The sequence below is a fragment of the Agelaius phoeniceus genome, chromosome 6 (assembly GCF_051311805.1).
Source record: "Agelaius phoeniceus isolate bAgePho1 chromosome 6, bAgePho1.hap1, whole genome shotgun sequence".
NCBI lineage: Eukaryota > Metazoa > Chordata > Aves > Passeriformes > Icteridae > Agelaius > Agelaius phoeniceus.
Window position 1 is genome coordinate 19,436,670 of NC_135270.1, and position 20,071 is coordinate 19,456,740.

Here is a 20,071-nt window from a genome sequence, read left to right on the forward strand (position 1 = left end):
TCAAAGGAATACAATGCTTTTCCTGTGATCTTGCCCTAAATACCACAACATCACACTCGATTACTATCCCATCTTGCTCCTAAGTCCTACACAGCCAGTTTGGCTATATGAGAGCAAAATGAGCTCTGTCTTGCCTCATTTCTCATTAAATTGCTAACTACACATGGCAGTAGCTGTGTAAGAGGCAGGCCAAGTCACTTAATTTTCATTACCCTTTACTTGGACCCGCACTATGAAACTGGAGTGAAAAATAAAAAAAAATAAAAAAAACAACAGGAAGGAAAAAAGGAACTGAACAGAATAGTCAGCCTATACCTCCTACTGACAGAAAAGGAACATATCCAAGCCTGAACTGAGGTTTACATATCCCACACTAGACAGACCTCTCTGTACTAAGCCTTTAGTTATCAAAACCTACCATCTGCACTCCTGAGAAAGCCAGGAAAAGGAGGAAATGCCAGTTTGCCCCTACATGCTCAATTCTGCAGTTGCTGCAGGCAACCTGGTGCTGCTCTGACCTTGGTGTGCTGGCAGACCCCAGGGACCCCACCCTGTGAGACCACCTGCCAGCCCCCACCTCCAGCTGTGCACTATACATGCATTTAACATATTTTTTATACCTTGGAACACAAACAAAAAAGTTTTTCCAGCCAGCAGGTTCTCTGTAAACCTAAAAGCATTGGATGCCGATTCTTAAGGAGCAACAACTCCCTTCATGCAGCAGCCAAGTGGTGCCAGCACAGCCTGGACATGGATGCACCGGTGCTTGGATGCATCCAGACTTTGCAGCTGAGGGTATCTTCAAAGGAACAAGTCCAGACAGTCTCTAAGTGCTTGCAGACCTCTCTTGCTGCTGCGGGTGTCCCAGTGACCATCCTGCCATACACCTCCAGAGCTGGAATGCAGCCCCCCCCTTCGGAGCAGACCAGACTGTGGCTGGCTGGGACAGCTGGAGGAAGGGATGGATGCATTTCTCCCCCTCTCCATGGGGAAAGGGCTCCCTTTAACAGCAGGCTGCAGAGGATGTGAGGCAGATGTGCCTCTCCAGACTTAAAGCATTGCTTAGAGGGAGATTGCAACCCTGGCTCCACTGAAATGAATGTGAATGCTGCTAATGAATTGACAATGCAACTCAAATTTCCACTGCTCTTCACACAAGGCCCATGTGAACTAACTTACAGTGTTTGCTGAAAAAACTGAGCTTTACCAAGCTTCAGTTCCTTATGAGTTTTCCATGCTCATCTTCTCACTTCCCCCTCTCAAATTTGCAGATGGGTTTAAGCACTGCAGCCTCTGCTCTGGACTCTTCTGAAAGCAGTTTGCATCATCAGGGTTGAGTTTAATGTAATAACTACAGGAACCCATGCAGGAGAAAAAAATTAATTAAAGAAATTACATCCTTCACAGGATCTGCAGATGACACATTCCTCTCAGCAGTACCTAAACAGTTTAAAGAACAGTAGGAGACTCCCAGGAGGAGATGCAGATATTGCCATCACAGCCAGGTAAAAAGAAGGAGCCAATGAATCATGACACAGGTAGCATTTAAAATAGACCACCCACAGTTTTACAGGAAGGGGGGGAGGTGAAACCCAACCAGAAGAAGCATCTCACTGTATGCAGACTTCACAACCTATTACCTTCACCAGTCCTTTGCAGGTCCACAGCCTTCAGCTAAGGATCTGATTAGCTGGAACTAGCCAGCAAATTATATAGTAACTGGACGCTTTAAAATCCTTGCAGGAAAATGCAATAAAAATAAATAAAAATCAACTGGGCAGGTTCTGTCTGACAACTCATTTTTTCCCCATCCAGTACATTGCCATGTGGAGAGATGTGGCATTAATCAACCCATTTTGGCAGCACAAGACAAGCCAGGATGCATCAATGCTCCACTACATGGGGAACACCCTCATGTTGTTTCCTGATGGGGAAAGGCTCTGTTTACCCGGCAGGAGCCAATGCAATTCCTACACAAAGCCTGTAAGTACATTTAAAGGCTCAAAAGTAATCTGAAACAGGTCCATTCTCCCCTCCAACTCCATAAATACAATCCAAATTGGGTCATCTTCTAACAATAAATGAATGATACTCACTTAAGCCTCTGCTACACTGCTGACACAATCTAGGTCCTTTCATTCTCCTTGTACTGCAAGTACTAAAGATGCTTTTGTACATCCTCTGAAGTACTCCATTTAAAAACCATGGTAACTAGGGCACTGCATTCAGCTGCTCTTGGAAAGAAAAGCCATTCCCCTTCCCTCTCAATAGGCTCTTAGAAGGCTTGGATGGCAAAATATTGCCTAATCCAAACTCAGCTCCATCAGGATGGCTGGAGTTGGATGCTGGGCATAGGGGTGAGCACAACTACTGGGTACCACTCGGGTCTGTGGTGTGACAAACTCCAGTCATTGTGTTTGTGACAACCACAGTCAATGTCCCCACATGCAATGAGAGCCATTACCTGTGTCCTGCATCTAAACAGCACCCAAAAGGCCCATTTTAAGTCAAGTGTGACAGCACAACTGCAGCATTCCACAGGTAAAAACACTGTATTTCCTTTAAAAGCTACTAGGTGCTCCTAAACATCTCAGGTTCGTTTTAGGGGATGACAGGATTATTCCATTTCAGTACTTCAGTATGACAAGGACTACAGGAACTAAGAAGCAAGTTTTTCTGTTATTTTCGATTGGCAGTAAAAGTTTAAGGGGTTTTGGTGTTGTTTTATTTCTTGCTCATTCCAAATGCCTCAGAACTGTGAACTTCCCTGCACTGCAGCTTTTGAAATTTGCCTGCTGGCACCAGAATCCCCTTCCTTTCTGCTATGGAAACATTCAGAGATGTGGGCACAGAGATCAGATGGAAAGAGCAAGGCAGCTCCCACTAAAAAGCTATTTACTAGGAAAAATATTACCAACCTAAAAAAGGGACATTTGTCTGAAATGGAAGGTCCATTATTTGTATTTTTAAAAAAAACATTCATTAAAAACAACCCAAAAGACATGCACTAGCACCAGAAAGTCTAACAACTTTAACATGACCTAACTGTTTCTCTATTCCTTATATACAATTTTAGCAGACTTTTTCCAAATCCCACTACATACTGCTATGGAGCCACATTCCAAGATTTAGGGTTTTAAATATAGAAGCCTTTAACCACAACATCTGCAAAAGTACCTTAAAAAAAAAACCAAACCCAAAACCAAAAAACAAAAAGAACCCCTTTCAAGTTCTGTCCTGTTATGGAGGCCATTCCCTAACTGATGCACAGAAGCACTTTGAGCCTCTCTGGAGGAAGCAGCATAGAATTCACAACAAAGTCAGTATTGCTGCAGAGGACTTATAACAAAATTCATGTCTGTTTGAAAGAGATACAAACTTGGGAGAAAACAGGCAGCTTTAAAGAACATGTTCTTAAATGGGGAAACTGAGGCATGTAATGATTAGCCAATTCCTCAAACAGCAAAATATATTTCTTCTGGCTAACACACTGTCATCTTTGCTTACACAGGCTGTCGTGGTGAGAGACGTGAGAGGGTGAACTGAGGACAAGTGCAGCAGTTATCCTTGAATTCCTGACTCTGCTCCTCACACCACCCACCCACTGTTACTTTTCAGGAGGAAAACAGGAGAAAACTTAAAAGGGAAAACAAGACGACAGTGTGGGAAAATGCTCTCAACCAGCTAGGTCAGCCTAGCTTGTGTGAGACAGCCATAAAACCAGGTACAGCACACCTGGCTGCCTTGAGAGACATGCAGAGAATGAAGGTGTTTGGAACCTAAACCACTGTACCCTTATTTCCAAATATAAGGGAATAATATTAAAAAAAGTATTACAACTTACATATGAGTCAAAGAGTAAAAGCTAAAATAACAAGGGACTTGCATGAGATGCCCCCATTGTCACATTTCAACATATGCACTAAATAAGTAGATTTTTTATAGCCAATGTTTAGCATTGTTTTGCTGCTATTTTTCTTGAGACTCCAAGAGCATTCTCTTCCATATGAACTGCACAAGATGAGAGAAAAAAAATAGGAAAAGCTACCACTCAGGGTATTGCTCTGGCAGGCCTCTGCTCATTTAGGCTTTTGAAGGCGGAAATTTTTTATGGGAATTAATGAAGAGAATTACCTCTGGAGCCTGCTGCTCCCTGCCATCTCTCCTGGGATGAGTACAGCAGCTCCTGGCTGCACTCCCTTGTCTCCACTGAGGATGAGACAACTGGGAAATCTGCTGACAGTCAAGTTTATGAATGTTTCAGCAATTGCCTCCTCCTTCAAGTAGCTGCTCAAAAGCATACCCAAGTCCGGGCCTTCTGCCACACCATGCGGCTGCTGTAACTAATGAGCTCCTCTGTTTGTAAACCCATGCCTTGACAGACACTCTGCCACGTGAGCACAGAACGCTCACGCAGCCACAGACGCTCCCTGCTCCCAACCTGCTGCAAGGCTTCTCCATCCCCTGCACCCTGGGGGACAGCAACCCCTTGAATTCAGATTGACAAAGGCTGGCTCTCTCTTCTGCAGGCTCTGCTCCAGCTGAAAGGCAGAGGGTCAGCAGTAAGTTCTCCAACTGTATTTTACTCTGCTTTGTGAAGCCAGACTGTGCCAAGTTTCATCTCACAGTGGAAAGGACACATGGGCACACCAAGCCCCACAAAAGTTTAGTTCCCAGAACCACTGATGCCAGATAAGACTGTGGCAAGTCACCTTGTGTAATGTGTAACACCTGTCACCTGTGGCCCAGGCTCTGCTCCTCCCTTCAGGGGAAGGACATGGCCATGGCACAACTCAACTTGAACAGCAGAATTTTGGTGTAGTGTTGCCACAAGGTTCCTCAGGAACACAAAAGACAAAATAAAGCTACTTGCATTTCAAGCAAAAGACAGAGAAGTCTGCAGTGCTTTGTTGTAGCATAAGAGAAAACAGCAACAAAACACTTTTTGGAGAGCAGATGACAGCTACCTGGCTCTGCTGCTGTTATTCCTAAAGAAACAACAATCACATCCTCGTCACAGGTGAAGAACAAATCCTACATGCACAGTGAATATAAGTCTCACAGACTGTGGGACCACTGAAAAAGCAGGAGAGGAAATTTCCTGCGAAGCCATCAGCACCTGATCAGGCAGGCAGCTATTTCCTCTGCTCAGACTTATCAATTAGGCATTTTAGTGCTTGGGAGCCATGGCCATGGACAAAGGCTGTTCTCAATCTGACACAGGAACAGGCACCAGAAGATGGGGAGAGTTTCAAGGAAATTTCATTGGAAAGAGAAACCAAGACACACAGGAAAGTTTCACCAGAACGAGTTACCACACAGTTTTTACTCTATTGTTGTTGATGGATCTCCAATCCTCCAACATGGGCCAGCACAGAAAAAACACAAGGCTTAGCAAAGAAGTAGAAATCTGTAGGTTTAACTTCTGGGCTGCTCCCTTCCTCACCTCACCTGGAGCAAGAGCTGGCAAAGCTGTCCCATTGCCCCCAAAGTCCATACCAAGCAATATGCACAACACAGAAATCCATAAACATTCAAATACAAATCTTTGCAGAAGGGATCAGATCAGAAAAACCTACAGATAAAACAGGAAGTTAAGCTGCTGTTAAGTGTACTATCTATTGTAGAACATGATGATCAATTTGCTGGATACATCATTATTTCCATCAAGCCATCTCAAGCAGTGGTGCTGTCATATAGGAACCTGTGAGTTTGGCTTTGGATGTGCTGGATTTTTCTATATGCATGGACATCAGCTCTGGAAAATTTTAGAAAATGGGGCTGGTTATTTTCTTATCACAGCATTTGGAAAACTGAAGCAAGTTCATTTGTGGCTTTCAGTACTTTAAACTAAGTGAATAAATGGAGAGAGCAGCCAACTTCTGTCTTCATCTAGATGAATTACTGAGATCGTGTTGCTAGCTAACATCACTCTCACTTCATTTTTGGCTGGAGAGGCAGACAGTGCAAAGGGGTGTCCAGTTACAGAATGGCAACACTGATAAATTGCCTAAAGTTTTAGCAAGAAAATAAATGCAAGATGTGCAACAAAAATGCCTGCTGAGTAATAGATGTGGGGTCATGTGGGCATGTTTCTAAATTCCTTCTCTTCAGTACGTTCAACAACTCTTCCAGCTAGAAGCACAGAATGCTTTTGCAACTAAGTCTGACATTACTCCATTTTCCCTTCAATTAGAGGTCAGTTCTAATCCCCTTCAAAGCATCCAAAAGCATTTGCCTGAATTCAGACTCCAGAGTAGCACAGTCAAAGCAGACAGTGGATCATCATGAAATATTAAGCTGTGGGCACCACAAAAAAAAGGTACCTATGTACTGAGGCAAGAAAGAAAAACAACCTGCAGGACCCACTGGTATAATACAAACCATGTTAGGAGCAAAAAAACAACTCTTCACAGTGAAAGACCATGGGACAGCAGATAAAAAAAGTTAACCAGAAGGAGGAAACACTTCTTCCAAGTGACCCAGAATTGTGCTGTGGCATGTTCTGCTACTCAGAGTGAGTTACAGAAAGAGTCTGCAAAGTATCATGGAAACTGCAGGAGGACAACACAGGTGCAGCTGTTTAATCTTGAGACTCCTCCTTCCCTGAGGATTCACTCTGTTTGTCACTAGGGAAGCATACTGGCCAATCTGGACCCTGGCTGGAGCCAGTGTGGCAGGTCTTCCATTCTTGAGCTACCACACACAGGCATACAGCAGAGCTGGAAAAGGTTTGGGCTCCAGCATTTAAACCCTTTGACCTGGCATCTTAAGAGACTGTCTCTGACAGGGCTCTGAAATACAAGCAGAACAAGAGGGGATGAAAGATACTTCCAACTGTTCTTGCAGAGAACATCTTTCCTGGACAGAGGATTCAGAGGGGAAATGTTCTCTCTGGTGCAGAGCCCCAAGCAGTGAGATACAGCATGTCCTGTCTTCTCCACAACATGACACTCTGAAACAGAAGCTGCAAGTGTTCAAAGCTGCAGCTCAAACTCCAGGACAGAGATCCCCAATGTGTGACACAAAATTTATCCAACATCTACAACCATCGGCCCATTGGAAAAGACACACAGCCTCATGATTAATGGGCCACAAACTTTGTAGAGGAAATCTGAGGGCAAGAGGCATCTGCATCTGCTTGGACATGCCTGCCACACAGACCACTTCAATCTTAGATGCTGCAATAAGCAGATCATGCTTACAGACCTCTTGCGCCACCAGACATGACAAACTTCCAGGAAGACAGAGCAAGATGACCTCTCTCACCACAGCTTTCCCAGGCACAGCAAACCCTCTCAAAGGCATTCATTGGTAGCTGATGCTGGAAGGCTGTGAAAGTCAGTGTACTCACAAGGAACCGGAAGGAAGGCGGTGATGTGCACACTGCTACTGCACTACTCCTCAGGCAGCTGAAGGACCAGGGCACTGTTTTCAAAGCTGTTCCTCGGTTTCACTAAGTATCTGAGTCAAAACCTGGCACAAACAAACCTGCCGTGGTGTCTTTGGGTGTGTTTTGCTTCCAAAACAAAACTATCTTTCATTAACAGTGCAAACATTCACTGCAGGGAGGAAGCTGATCCACTTGACTCTAAGGCTTCTCTGTCTGTCAGAAGATGCATGAATGCAAGGTCCAGGAAACAGGTTAATGGCTCACACAGAGGACACCTCTATCTCCTTGAATCAGGAGCAGATCCAAAACCAGTAACCTGGAGCTGAGATCCTTCTCCTTGTGGCAACCAACCCTCCAGAATAAATGAACAACAAAATCAGACAGGCCTCTTCTTCTGAAGGCTTTTTAGCCACTTCTGCTTTAAGACAGGAAATCTTAAGGACTTTATCCAGATCGTTCAACTTGTTCTCCAAGCCACAGCAGCTTGTCAGCATTCTGCCTGGATGTCAGGCACTGCATGTGCACATAAAAGGAATCATTTGCTCACTGCTGTAGCTACTTTCCAACCAGGCTGACAAAATGCTTCTGATTCTTTGTGCTCCTGTCGTGCTTCCCATCCTAGGCAGCTGCTTCAAGTGTTCATGCACACTAAGAGCACTGAGGTACTCTCACACCAGGTTACTCATTTCTGACTAGAAGAAGCCAAGAATTTTAAGGAACTAAAATCATAAGTTAGCAAAATTTCATGAGGATTCTCCAGTTGCTGGTTAAATAGAAAACTGAGCTTTGTGGACATGGCAGACAGTAATAATGAGAGTGATGATCATAATTAGAAACTGTGGGCCCGTCTCTGTGTGCTCCACAGAGAAGTGCAGATAAGCAATATGGTACTAACCAGCTCTGGGGCTGGGACACTCAGCAAAGGATGTGAAACCCATTGCTACTGGAAAGGTGCACACACAAACATGTTATGCTTTGGGGCTGAAAATCCCTCAGCTGAGAAGGTTAAAACCAGGACATCCCATCAATGGGGTCTGTGCATTCATGGTCCCCCAGCTGTGAGAAAATGAGAGCTGACAGCAGTGCCAATACAAGCAGTCTGTCCTCTCTCCTGTTCACTAGGTTTATGTGCCGACAATGCAGCCTGCGGGCACATTACACCCCCTCTTTGTATTTGGCATCCAGCTACAACAACCCTTTCTCTTCTTTCTTCTCTCACCTTGAACCAGTTCAGCTTCTGGCAACTGGGAGTGTAACCAGAACAAACAATCCTCCTGCTCCTGTGCTTGCAGGGATGCATCCTCAAGCCAGCATTCCAAATGCTATGGTAATAAAAACAGTCACCTAAGCATCACTGCCTTGTGCCAGACATTCAAATGAACCAACCCACCTCAGCCTGAAGTGCCCTGTGGACCAGGGCTCCTCTCCTGCTGCCACGGAGAGATGCTCATTCAGAGTGGCCAAACAAGTCCCTCAGCATTGCCACAAACCAGTGCCACACTCTGCTTTAACATGCAAAGTGAAAACAGAGGCCAATGCTGGGACAAAGTTTCCTTCCTTCCTTCCTGCTCACAAGAGAACCAGAGCTGCCCTGGAGAGGCACATCTCAATTCTTCTGAACAGAGCAAGACCAGAGTCTTGGCCTTGTAGTCTCTCATCCTAGCTCAGCATCATCAGCTACTTCTCATCACCCAGCCTGCTTCTGCCTAGGATAGCACCATAAAACCACCTGCATCACCATCAAACTATAAAGTGCCTGCCATCTCCAAGCTGCAGATTCCTGGCCAAAGCAGCAAGCCTTTGGAAGTCTCTGATGACTTGTTTTTTCCTCCCTCACCTATATCAGTTCATCTGAATAGCAGATGCTTCCTTTGTTAGTTTTGGTTTCTGTTTTGTTCGGAGGTTTGCTTGCTTTTCTTATTTGAGCTGCTCTTAAGAAAAAGCCCAGCTCCAGGCATAGTGTGACCTGTGCATTAGAAAGACTGGCAGATTGCTCTTTTTTGATCTGCTAATACAGCTGATTTTTTTCCTCTTCATTTCCAGGGAAGGTAAATAGCTCGGCCCCCAGGAAAGAGACACAGCAATTACATTTACCTCAGACCAGCAGAGCATTTTAGTGCAGAGCTTGCACTGAGCTGGTGTCCTCCGGCATCTGCTCTGTAGACAAGAGCACACCAGAGGACAAGTGCAGCAAAGGGGGAAAGCTGACAGCTCCTTGCCTCTCTGCTGCAAAGAGTATCCCAAAAATCCTTTCAAGAACATCAAATAAGCCTCTGCTCTTCTGCTACTTTCATGAATTGAAATTCTAGATTTGTAAGGAAAACAGTATGTAACTGAAATTAATCTGAAGACTTACCTCATTGTTAGGGTCACATTTCCACAAAAATATGAGGTGATTGCCCAATTTACATATCAATGCAGCTTTCTAGAGTTCTCAGTAAGCATAACCACTGTGACTTTTAAAGTGCAGTGCAATATCTAATCCTTCATTAGATAAATTCATAGTTAGGTATAAATATGAACAGTTACATCTACAAGTGAGGCTTTACAGAAGTAAAAATTCACACTGTATACCTTTTGCAGGGTATTCTTATCAATACATGAATCATATTTTCATGTGTACAACTGCAACTATTAAGAAAGCATTAGGCATCTTATACCTGGTCTAGTGGAAGGTGTTCCTGCTTATGGCAGATGATCTTTAAGGTCTCTTCCAACCCAAACCACTCTGATTCTATAATCTAGCTGCTAAATTATTAACACCAAGTCTGTTTTCCCATGCATCATCCTTGCGGCTTTTGCAACCTGGTAAGAAACAGCATGGGATTATTTTATAAGAAATACCAACCAATACACGAGGGGAGGAAGTACAGAAGAACAAAACTGCCTTGTACCTTTGCAGCATGCCAAACTGGAAGGACAGAACCAAAGTGAACCTTGGTTTGTATAGGAGCTGTTTTTAGCTAGACTAGTATACCACTACCATTACCTCAACAGCATAATTAATGAGTTATGGCAATATTATAATAACAGGCTCTTTAAAAGTTGTGCCAGTTGCCAACCCTATCTGTATCACTTTGCATGACAAAGTGTGCCAAGCCTGATAATCTGCTCAAGCTATGGAAAAAACAGCTTTTTGGGCAGATCCCCAGGACAAACACTGACAAGCAGACACAGCAGCTGGTTTTTCCACAGACGCCGAGAGACGAGTACACTCGCAGGCTTTTCCATACATACACAGACATACAAAGTCCCTTGACTCAAAGGAAGTTTAATTCAAAGGGTTTCCATCAGGAAAGCAGGAGTCTCTTTCACAACACGCCTGCCAAACCTCCAAGGCTGGAAAGCTCAAGCATATAGTTCATAGACCTTTTTTCCTTTTTCTTTTTTTTTACTCCCAATTAACATACCGATAGCCTTGGCATCAGGCTACTTACAGAAACATTCTCTCTCAACACTAACAGTAAAAAATAGTAAGAGAGCTTTGTAGTTAAGGTGGAGAATAAGCTAATTGAAACACAACCCAGGCTATCTGCAGGGATTTTAATACACCAGGCAAAAAGAGCCAAAGAGAGAAACTACTGCAGCATGGAGATGTCTACTAGTCCTCTTGCCTTGGAGGAAGGGGATCTCCCTCTTGGTGCCAGAAAGAGAAGGAAACAGCATTTTCACTCACAAATAATATTCAAAATGTAAAATATGAGTCCTTTTGAAAATTACATTTTTTAAATTGACCTCTAATTCTAACCAGATTTTTCAAGGAGGGGCATCATCAAGTTCTTATTATACCTTAGGCATTTTTAGGTAATGATGACTACACCTATCTAAGGGATGCTGTCGTGCCAGGGTTAGGTCCTTTAGTAAATTACCCTTTCATTTAACCTACACATAAAGCCTCCTGAAGGCTGAACACTAGTATTTTTGACTGGTATCTGAAAACAGCCAAAGGAACAGCTGCTTCAAGCAACCTTAAGGGAAACTGAATTAAAGAAGGAAAGAAAATGCATCTTTTCCTATGGAAATAAAAATCATCACCATGCTTGGAATATTACTCCAGGTCAATATAAGCAAACAGTTGTGAAGAAAATGGTCTTCTTTGTACTTCATACTTCAACACTGTTTTGAAGAAAATAATTACTATCCCTCCACATCTATGACCAATCTCCTCAGAGGGGTTGATACAGCATGGAATAACTTGAAAGGAGAACAAGGGCTGAAAAAGGAAGACAAGCTCCTCTGCTCTGAGACCAACCCATTGCCAGCAGCAAGCACATATTGCTGTCCCACCACAAAAGCCAACCAAAAAAAAGCATCTCCCAAAAAACCCCAATGGTTTTAACTGAGATTAAAAGGACTTGAGTTTGCAGTTTATACACACGAACTCAGAAAAGATGCTCTGAGAAACATTCTTCTTTTGTGGTTTCTTTAACAGCATCACCATTACATCATTAAAGGGGAGAAACTAATTCGTTCAACATGCATTCAACCTCTAGTCTCTTAATCCAAACACTTCTCTACTGCCATTTGAATAGTCAGATGTCATAGAGGCTGTTTTGACTAGAAAACACACCACTGGTTTCTCCCATGTGGATTTTATTACAAAACTCTGTTGTCACACTAGGTGGAAAAAAGCTAATTCAAAGGATGAAAGAAGACAAGGACTTGAGAAGAGGCTATTAATCTCTACATGTGCCCCATTCTCTGCCTCCACCCTCTATTTTTCCCCCACCATCTAAAGGGGAACTATAGCCAAAGGAGCACATTGTTTATCAGAGCATATCCAACTTGGCTGGTCAGCTGCAACAAGTCCTGGCATTGCATGTTCAGACAGTTAGCACTCAGGAAACCTATCTCCTGAGCATCAGATCACACACTGAAAATGCTGCAAGGTCATGGTAACGAGTGGCAGCTGAGAAAATCGTACCGACTTCTTGCTGTGGTTGGTGCCTCACATCCTGCCCCTGCAGCTGGCTCACCACAGCCCTCTCACTGCTGGATCAGCAGACTCCTGGGACCCAACAGGCCAGGAGACCTTGTGCCTGCTCAACAAGACCAATGATCAGTAAAAGAGAGGGGAAGAAGTCAGACACATCCTAGGAGACATCACTGCTATGCTACAAGTACCATATACCAGGGTTGATGTAACCCAAAGCTGTTCACTGCTATTTCAGTGGAAGGGGGAAAACCCAAAAATGCAAATCAACTCCCATCTCAAATAAACAATATTTAGCTCCATAAGAACCTGAGTGGATAAATTCTTTATTGCAACTCATTTTAAATTAGGGAAGCAAATTTAAGTGTTTGCACAGCCAGATCATCATGTTCTGAACAAACCAAGGGAGGTTTGCAGATGTACACCATGCTGACCACAGGGTTCAGCTTCTGAGTGCAATGTAGGTAAAGAGACACTTTGGTGCAAAGCTATGTCAAGCCTGGTAAACATATGCATAAAGATCCTATTAATAACCTGTTATTTCTGCAGGGAATTGGGGGAGTTTGAAAATAGGCATTGGTCTGGAAGAGTGGAACAGGTTTAACAAGTGGGATGCTCTGTAGAAACCAGTAGTGGCTGCTTATGTTGCTAGAAATGTTTCAATGAAAGTTAACTCCCACAAGGTCACAAAGTCCTGCTCAAAGGTGAATTCAGCACAATCTTAACTGAAACTGGCCAAAACCAAGCAAAAGCTATGGAAGAACCACGCTTTCAGAAACTCCAATGTGAGTGCTGCAAACAGCTTTCCTGCCTGGAGCTTTTGAATATGAGGCCTTCTATAACAGGAAAGAAATATTTTCTGCAAAGTGACCCAAAAGACTTCAGAAGTATTTAGGAGACTGCTTTCCCCTTTTGTCAAAGTCCAAAGGGGAAAAAAGCCCATAAAAGTGGAATATAATGTGAACAATGCTGAGCTATTCATTCCAAAATGAAAGCTGCTTCTGAGAGAGAAGGGGAAATACCCACCACAATAGCTTTGGAAAACTCTGCCCAAAACCCTCGGGAAAAGAACAAAAAAAGGAAAACATACTTTCAGAAATCAAAAATTATGAAAGTAACACAGAAGAATTACAGCAATTGCATGCTAGGAAATAAAGACCAAAAAGAAAATCTTGGTCTTTGTCCATTTATCCTGGCTCCCATTAGCCTGGTTTCTACTTAGTTTAATCCAGGACTGCATTGAGTAGAAAACTGGCACAGGGGTTTTGGCAGCTGCTGGCACTTACACCATGCAGGGTTCCACCCCCTGATCCTCCACACTGCAATGCTCCCACAGCTTCCACCTGGATGCAGAACAAGCCCAGCCACCACACCTGGGCTGCCACCACCATGCCAGGGCAAAAAACAAGGAGTGGAGGATTGATTTCAACCCCTTTAAAAAATCCTCTTTGATAGAGATGCAACCTGCTAAATCTCTGGGGAACTACACTTTTCCTTGGTGTGCTCCATGCAACATGGAGGTCTAGAAACATGTGGGGCAGCACTGTCAGCACCACTGAAGGCTATGCATGTGCCTGGCCCTGCCCTCCTGAAGAACCCTTTGACAGTCTCATTTCCACTCAGAGCATGACCACTGAGGCTCCAAAAACAGCTACCCTAGCAATTATTTTTTAGAAGATATGCATATTTCAGGAATGAGTTAATACACTTGGAAGGAAGCACTAGCCACCTCCTTGTACTGGCATTTTTCCAGCCTCCCAAAGCCTACCACCAGCCCTGCCACAGCAATTTTGCAAGATTAAATAAATAACGAAGGAAATGGACAGCAAGCCACAGTTCTAGAAACCTACCAGAAACCTTTGCCATTTCAGGTTGCCATTTCTACCTTTTTTCTCAGCCTCATCTTCCTGCACCCTGATGTGGGACCCTCCAGCATCCTCTCCAGGGCACTTGAAGTCCAACCACAGCTGCACAATGGCCAGCTGTGACTTAACTCTGCTTCTTCTCTACAGCTAAAAGGCCAGGAGCAATGCAAGACCACTCAGGTTTTATGGACTGCACCACCCACAGCATCCTGGAACCCAGCAAGGGGTACAAGCAAGAGGCTGTAACTTCAGTCTCATAAATCACCAGCATACCAAACCCATGTTTTCCAGAAATGCTATTGTTCTCCTCCCCTTCCCCTCTGCCACAATATCTCAAAGACCTAAAACCACTTATTATTTATCAATCCAGCAATTCTGAGAGCAGCAGGAGTCCAAAGCAGAGCATTGGTACTTGTCTGGAAAAAGTGGAACCACTCAGACAGTCTCAAGGAAGGAGCAAAACATAGCCAAAACCATCCTTAATGAAAACTGTACCTTTTCTCTAAAGGAAAATTAACAAGTGAACTACAAGGAAGCTCAGCCAAAAAGAAAAAATAACACAATCTCTTGTGAACTCATAAAATATGAGATAGCCCACTGCATCCCCAGCTTACAGAGAAGAAGTAGAATATTCTTACTATTTAGTTTCTTTCTAAATCTGGGATAAGTTCTTTTTGGTAAGCCTGGATTTCACCTGAGGGTAATGCAAAAAGGAACATAGAAAATCCCAACATGAATGACAACTGAAGAGCAGCCATCTGTGTGGGCGTCTCTCTTTCCAAACAAAACTTGGAGTGAAAAGGGTTTTCCAATGAGCCAGCCAATAAAAGGGAAACTTCATCAAGAATCACAGTGGGATCTGCCTGGAGAGTATGCTGCATGCAAGTACCAGGGCTAAAATCACTCCCCCTGCCACTACCAGCAGTCCTCCCAGATGTCCATCTGTCCACTGTTCCTTATCTTCCCTTTTAAAAACCGTGGTGAAAGCTGCTGGGGAGGACACAACGTGTGGCAAGTAATTACAGAGCAAAGCAGAGCAGAAGCACCTTTGGGGATAAGCAGCAATTCAGGCAGTCACCAAATGCTGACCCTCCATGAGGGGTACATGAGGTCTCTGCTTGTGAAAGCAAGCTGAGGACACTGGCACAGTTGTGCTGGGAGGGCTGGGTAAGCACCAACTGTGGAATGCCCACAGAACTGCTCACCTGCACCAAACAGAGTTTTTTAAAACAGCAATCTGAAGTCAGCTCTGTTCTTTGCTGCAGGTAACTCAGAGACTGCTGGGATTCCCACTGCAGCACCCTCCCGTGCAGATGTGGGTTCCAGCACTCAGCCACAGACATGGCAGCTCCTCACCCGCCCCAGGACCTGGGACTGGAGGCTGCCAGCCAAGTTCAGCTCTCAGCCTGCTTGAAACTCAGCACATTTGCAAGCACAGGGTCAAGCTAGAGCAGATGGAATGCTCAATTAGGCTGCTCAGCCTCTATCCAAGTCCTTCCAGAGCAACTCCTGTTACACCACTGGAGACAGGGTATTGATTCAGACACTAGCAGTTTACGTGAACCTTTAGGCCAACCCAGGACAGTGATTTTCAGTGTATTTGCCAGCAGATTACAACATATGCCCACATACTTCAAGCATAGTTCAATGATATCAGCAAAAATTCACTGATAGAAAAAATATTTTCCTATCAGAGTACACAAAACTCGAGGTGGACATCTCCTCCTCCACAAACTCACCCGTCTGGAACAAAACCTTCCTGAGCATCAGAAAGAAAGCTGACCCAGGGGTGCCCTGAGATTCCTGCTCATTTTGTAGCAAGCCGCTGTAAGAGGAATTTGAACTGAATATTGACATGCTTAAGGCCATTTAAAACAGAGACTGGCTTTCCTAACATATCAGTGTTTTTCCAGCCTCTGAGGACAAGAGACAGAGAGGAAGAGAATTGCTTTTGGGGAGAAAGCACTAATAAGATAGGAATTTCCCTGAAATAATTAGCAATGTAAGGAAAAACCACAAAACCCCACCACCTACAAACTTTCCCTAAGGAACAGCTTCAAACCTATGAAGTCTCTACATCCACAGGCCACCAGGTGTATGGCAAGCACGGGGCCTACTTCTGCATAAACACTGGGGCACACGACATCATCTGCATCCCAGATGGACAGGGGATTTGCAAATAGGTTTGCAACTAGGAAGTCCCCAGGGAACTAGGAAAAATTGAATAGCTAAAACAATCCTGATCTGCCAGCTAATACAGATGGTTTTTAACAGAAAGATAACAGCAGGCCTTAGGAAGACATAAGCCCTCTCCCCCATGGAGAGAAGAGTGTCATTTTGGCTCTTACTTTTTCTTAGTCTTCTCAGGAAGCTTGGCAGGAAATGGTGGAGACTTCCCCCACTGCATAAATTCTTTTATCAGGTTAAATTAGATTAATTCCTTCAGGAAGATTACTGCTCTAGGCAGATGATGAGTGCTCCTACCTTGATTCTCATGGTGCTTCTACCCCAATGACTGAAACAGCACTTAAAAATTTTGTTTCCTCCCCAATCCTTTCACAAAGACCTGCAGGTCTGTTACCTGCAAGCAACATTTACCCACTTGTTCCAAATGCAGAATACACCTAAATTCCTAGTGCTACTTCCTCTCTTTTTTTCTGGTTTCCAAACATTCAGAAAAAAATTGGAAGGATTTCTCCTTGTTTTCTTAATGTAACCATGACAAAGTTGCTACGCAATTGTCTGTTGGGAAATTGGGGCAGGAAGAAAAAGAAAGATAAAGCAAACTGCTGGAGTTAACCTGCAGCAGGAAACAACTTACAGGCTCACATATGGAATCAACTCTCATTTTTTCAGAGGAGTAAGTACTGAAGGCTTTGCACAGTCATTGACTCTCTGGTGTCATTCTCCGATGTCTGGTGCTTGCAGCACTACCAGCTAATGGTAACAAAGATTACTCTGTAAAAGGAGTGGTGGAAATGTCTGAGGAGATGCAAGACCAAGAAGAAAATATCCCTGCACCCCTGAAAGGTTGCTGCTCATGTGAGAAACCAGTACAAGACCCAGAGTAGTTAGAAGCAGTTGGTGAAAGCAATGAGGCATGTGAAGACAGTTTGTCCCTGGAGCAGCAGCTGGGGAAAAGAGGAGAGGACAGCTGCAGCACTGCCCCAGGACATCCCATGTGCCACCCTATTCATTTCAGGGTATCTGACAAGGGTACTCAAACATGGGCACGATACATTCCACATCATCAAAAAGCTCAACCCTCAGCAAGCCTCCAGTGGCCCCAAACAGGGCTGCAACAGGACAGTGCAATGCTCTGCAGGGACAGAACTTTTCCCATGGATGCTGTGGTTAAGGTGACTTTGCTAATTCACTGCTCAGGGTCAGGTCAAAAGGATGGCTCATTGACCACCTGCCCCTGAGCAGCACTCCCCACCCACTGCTGGTTAACCTCTGTGGCAGCCATCAAAAGGAAAAGCAAGAGCAACTCAGAGTTCTCCATTGCAGCAACACAACACTGCTCTCAACTTGCATCACCCAACCCTTATGCTCTCACAACAGTGTCCTAAGCTGTTTTTAAAGTCAGCATTTAGCTTTTTTGCTGGCTAATATAACATTTCCTCTCCCTTCCCCCAGTCCAAGGATTTGGCAAAAGTGCTTCTTTTGCAAATCCCACTGCAAATGCTGAACTTTTGCCAGTTAGACAGGGAAAATCTTGACTAAAAATAAACCATGTTTCAGAAAATAGACCTCCTTCCAGTACAATGAAGTAGTGGATAATGCATGCAAGCAGATCTGCCAGGAGAACACAGCTTCCAGATTTGCATAAGAATCTCCTCAAGCTCAATAGACAGCTGCAACTCCTGTGACTTATCCCATCTTAACAAAAAACAGGGGGTGTCTGGTGAAAGGAGTGAGGTAAGGTTGAGGATGCTGAGATAAATCAATTTTCCACCTGTGGTAGCAGGAAGAGAAGTGCCACCACCACCACGTGCCTGCGTCCCCAGTGAACCAAGCTGGTCATAACCCATTTGGGAGGGAGAGGATGACATTCCCTGCATGGTCACTACAGAAGGTGAGAGTTTGTACAGGAAATCCACTGCAATTCAGGCATGAGAAGAGAATGATCTGGGATTTTGCCACCTGAGTCACCAGGAGTCTGGGACACTGACTCAGTGCTGGCTCTCCTGACTCAGACACACCTGCAGCAGCTTGCTAGCAAATGGAGGCACTCCTACCTTTGCTGTTCCCCTTCTTATTGTGGTTTTCCCTCTAAGAAGAGGCCTTTTACAGCAGAAAATTAACTAAGAAAAGGAAATCATAAGGGGAAGACTGGCCTGGGGAGCACAGGCAGTGCTCAGCTAACCAGTTGTGCTTTCAGATCCAAAGTGGAGGCCACATTTGCTTGCTTGCTGTGATAAACCCCGGAAAATACAGGAGAATTAGGTGGAAAGAGCTCCACCCTGACTCCTACTCCTCTACACGTCTGCAGCACCACCCAGACAGTCCTGGAGGAACCAGGTTTTCAAGAAAGATATCTTTCCATAATGAATCCATTTCACTTTTTTAGGGATCAAGAAAGCATTATGCAGCAAGTTGTGATTATATCCTTATACAATCAAATGGGCCATTCAGGCAAGCTAAATGCAAGGCAATGCCATTTTTATGAGATCCATGAGGGATAGATGTTTACAGAAGGAGCTTCTTTTGCTCGTAGGGCAAGCTGAAGGTTTCAGTTCAGTGTGCCAGGCCAACCCTCCTTGCCCATTAACACTCCCACAGCAGGATTATGCACCTGCTTTTCAGACCTGCCCCGAGCAACCACAGATGGCTAAATATTCCACTCCAGTTCCAGCTGCACACACACCTGATCAGCTGTGAACACAATTCCAGATAATACAACAGTAGACTGCAACCCAGTCCTGTATTTTTCCCTCCTCAAAGTAATCCAGAAATTGAAATTGAGATGCAAGCAGATCTGCTTGTAGCATAGCAAGGGGCATCACTGAAAGCATGTTTGGCATCTCAGGGACTTCAACTGACTTAGGCAATGCACTTAGAATGTCAAACAGCTGCAAAGAGCGCAGATTAGATTTTTCATTTGAGCACTGATGCCTTAAAGCAATAACAAACCAAGTAACTCAGGCAAAAGGATGCACAGGGCGGCGCAGGGGAGGCACTACTCCACTGCTCCTGAGAGCAATCAGTGGCAGAGCAGAGCAGTAATTATCCAGGGAGGAATAAGCTGCTACAGGCTGTTCTTGCCATACATTAAGAAAACAACAGCAGATTTGTTCATGGTTGGATACCAACAGGCACACAGCTCCCTCCCTCCGCGCTCGGGACGCGCGCCGCGGGGGAGCTGCCAAAGGCCAGCTGAGCAGCAGGCGCAGCAGCCCCTGCGCAGCCGCGAGCCCGGCTGGGATTCCCCAGCTGGCGCTCCGGGAAGGAAAAGGCAGTGCCTGTGCTAGCAAAGAGCACGGCCTCCCACGGGCTGCTCTGCAGTAATGCTGGTTTCCAGCCCTCTCCTCAGAGGGCTGTCAGCAAGGCTAAATGCAGACCTTATCTTCTGCCTGGGTGTTTTCACAAAACCTCTGGATGGAAAAAATAACTATTCACTGCAGAGCAGTCTGCACCACAGGATCCATTCCACACCCATCAGGCAAACCCTGCACACATTTCACTCTGGCCATATGCAGCCCCTCTTTCCCTCACCAGGAACGTGACACACATACCTGCTCAGAGCATCAGCTTCTCCTATAGCACTGTCAAGAAGCCAGAACACGATTCCCATCGGCGTACAGTAACTGGCAAATCCTGTAAGCATTAGAGAGGATAGTAATTAGTGCCATTAATGAGCTGGCTGGTGAAAAGGAA

At 44.7% G+C, this 20,071-nt stretch overlaps 1 protein-coding gene across 4 annotated transcripts in view; it reads right to left on the bottom strand.

The window, feature by feature from the left end:
• The window catches only part of LOC129121247 (uncharacterized), a 77,573-nt gene that overhangs the window by 45,395 nt on the left and 12,107 nt on the right, over positions 1-20,071 (bottom strand). For 2 of the 4 annotated variants that reach the window (XM_054634378.2, XM_054634377.2), the window contains exon 2: positions 19,930-20,011. The exons of 1 other annotated variant lie outside the window; for it this stretch is intronic. The gene's annotated coding sequence lies outside the window, so the exon portion shown is untranslated. Of the gene's footprint in view, positions 1-17,012; positions 17,097-19,929; positions 20,012-20,071 lie in introns of those variants that run through there. One more of the 4 variants, XM_054634380.2, reaches the window with a different exon arrangement.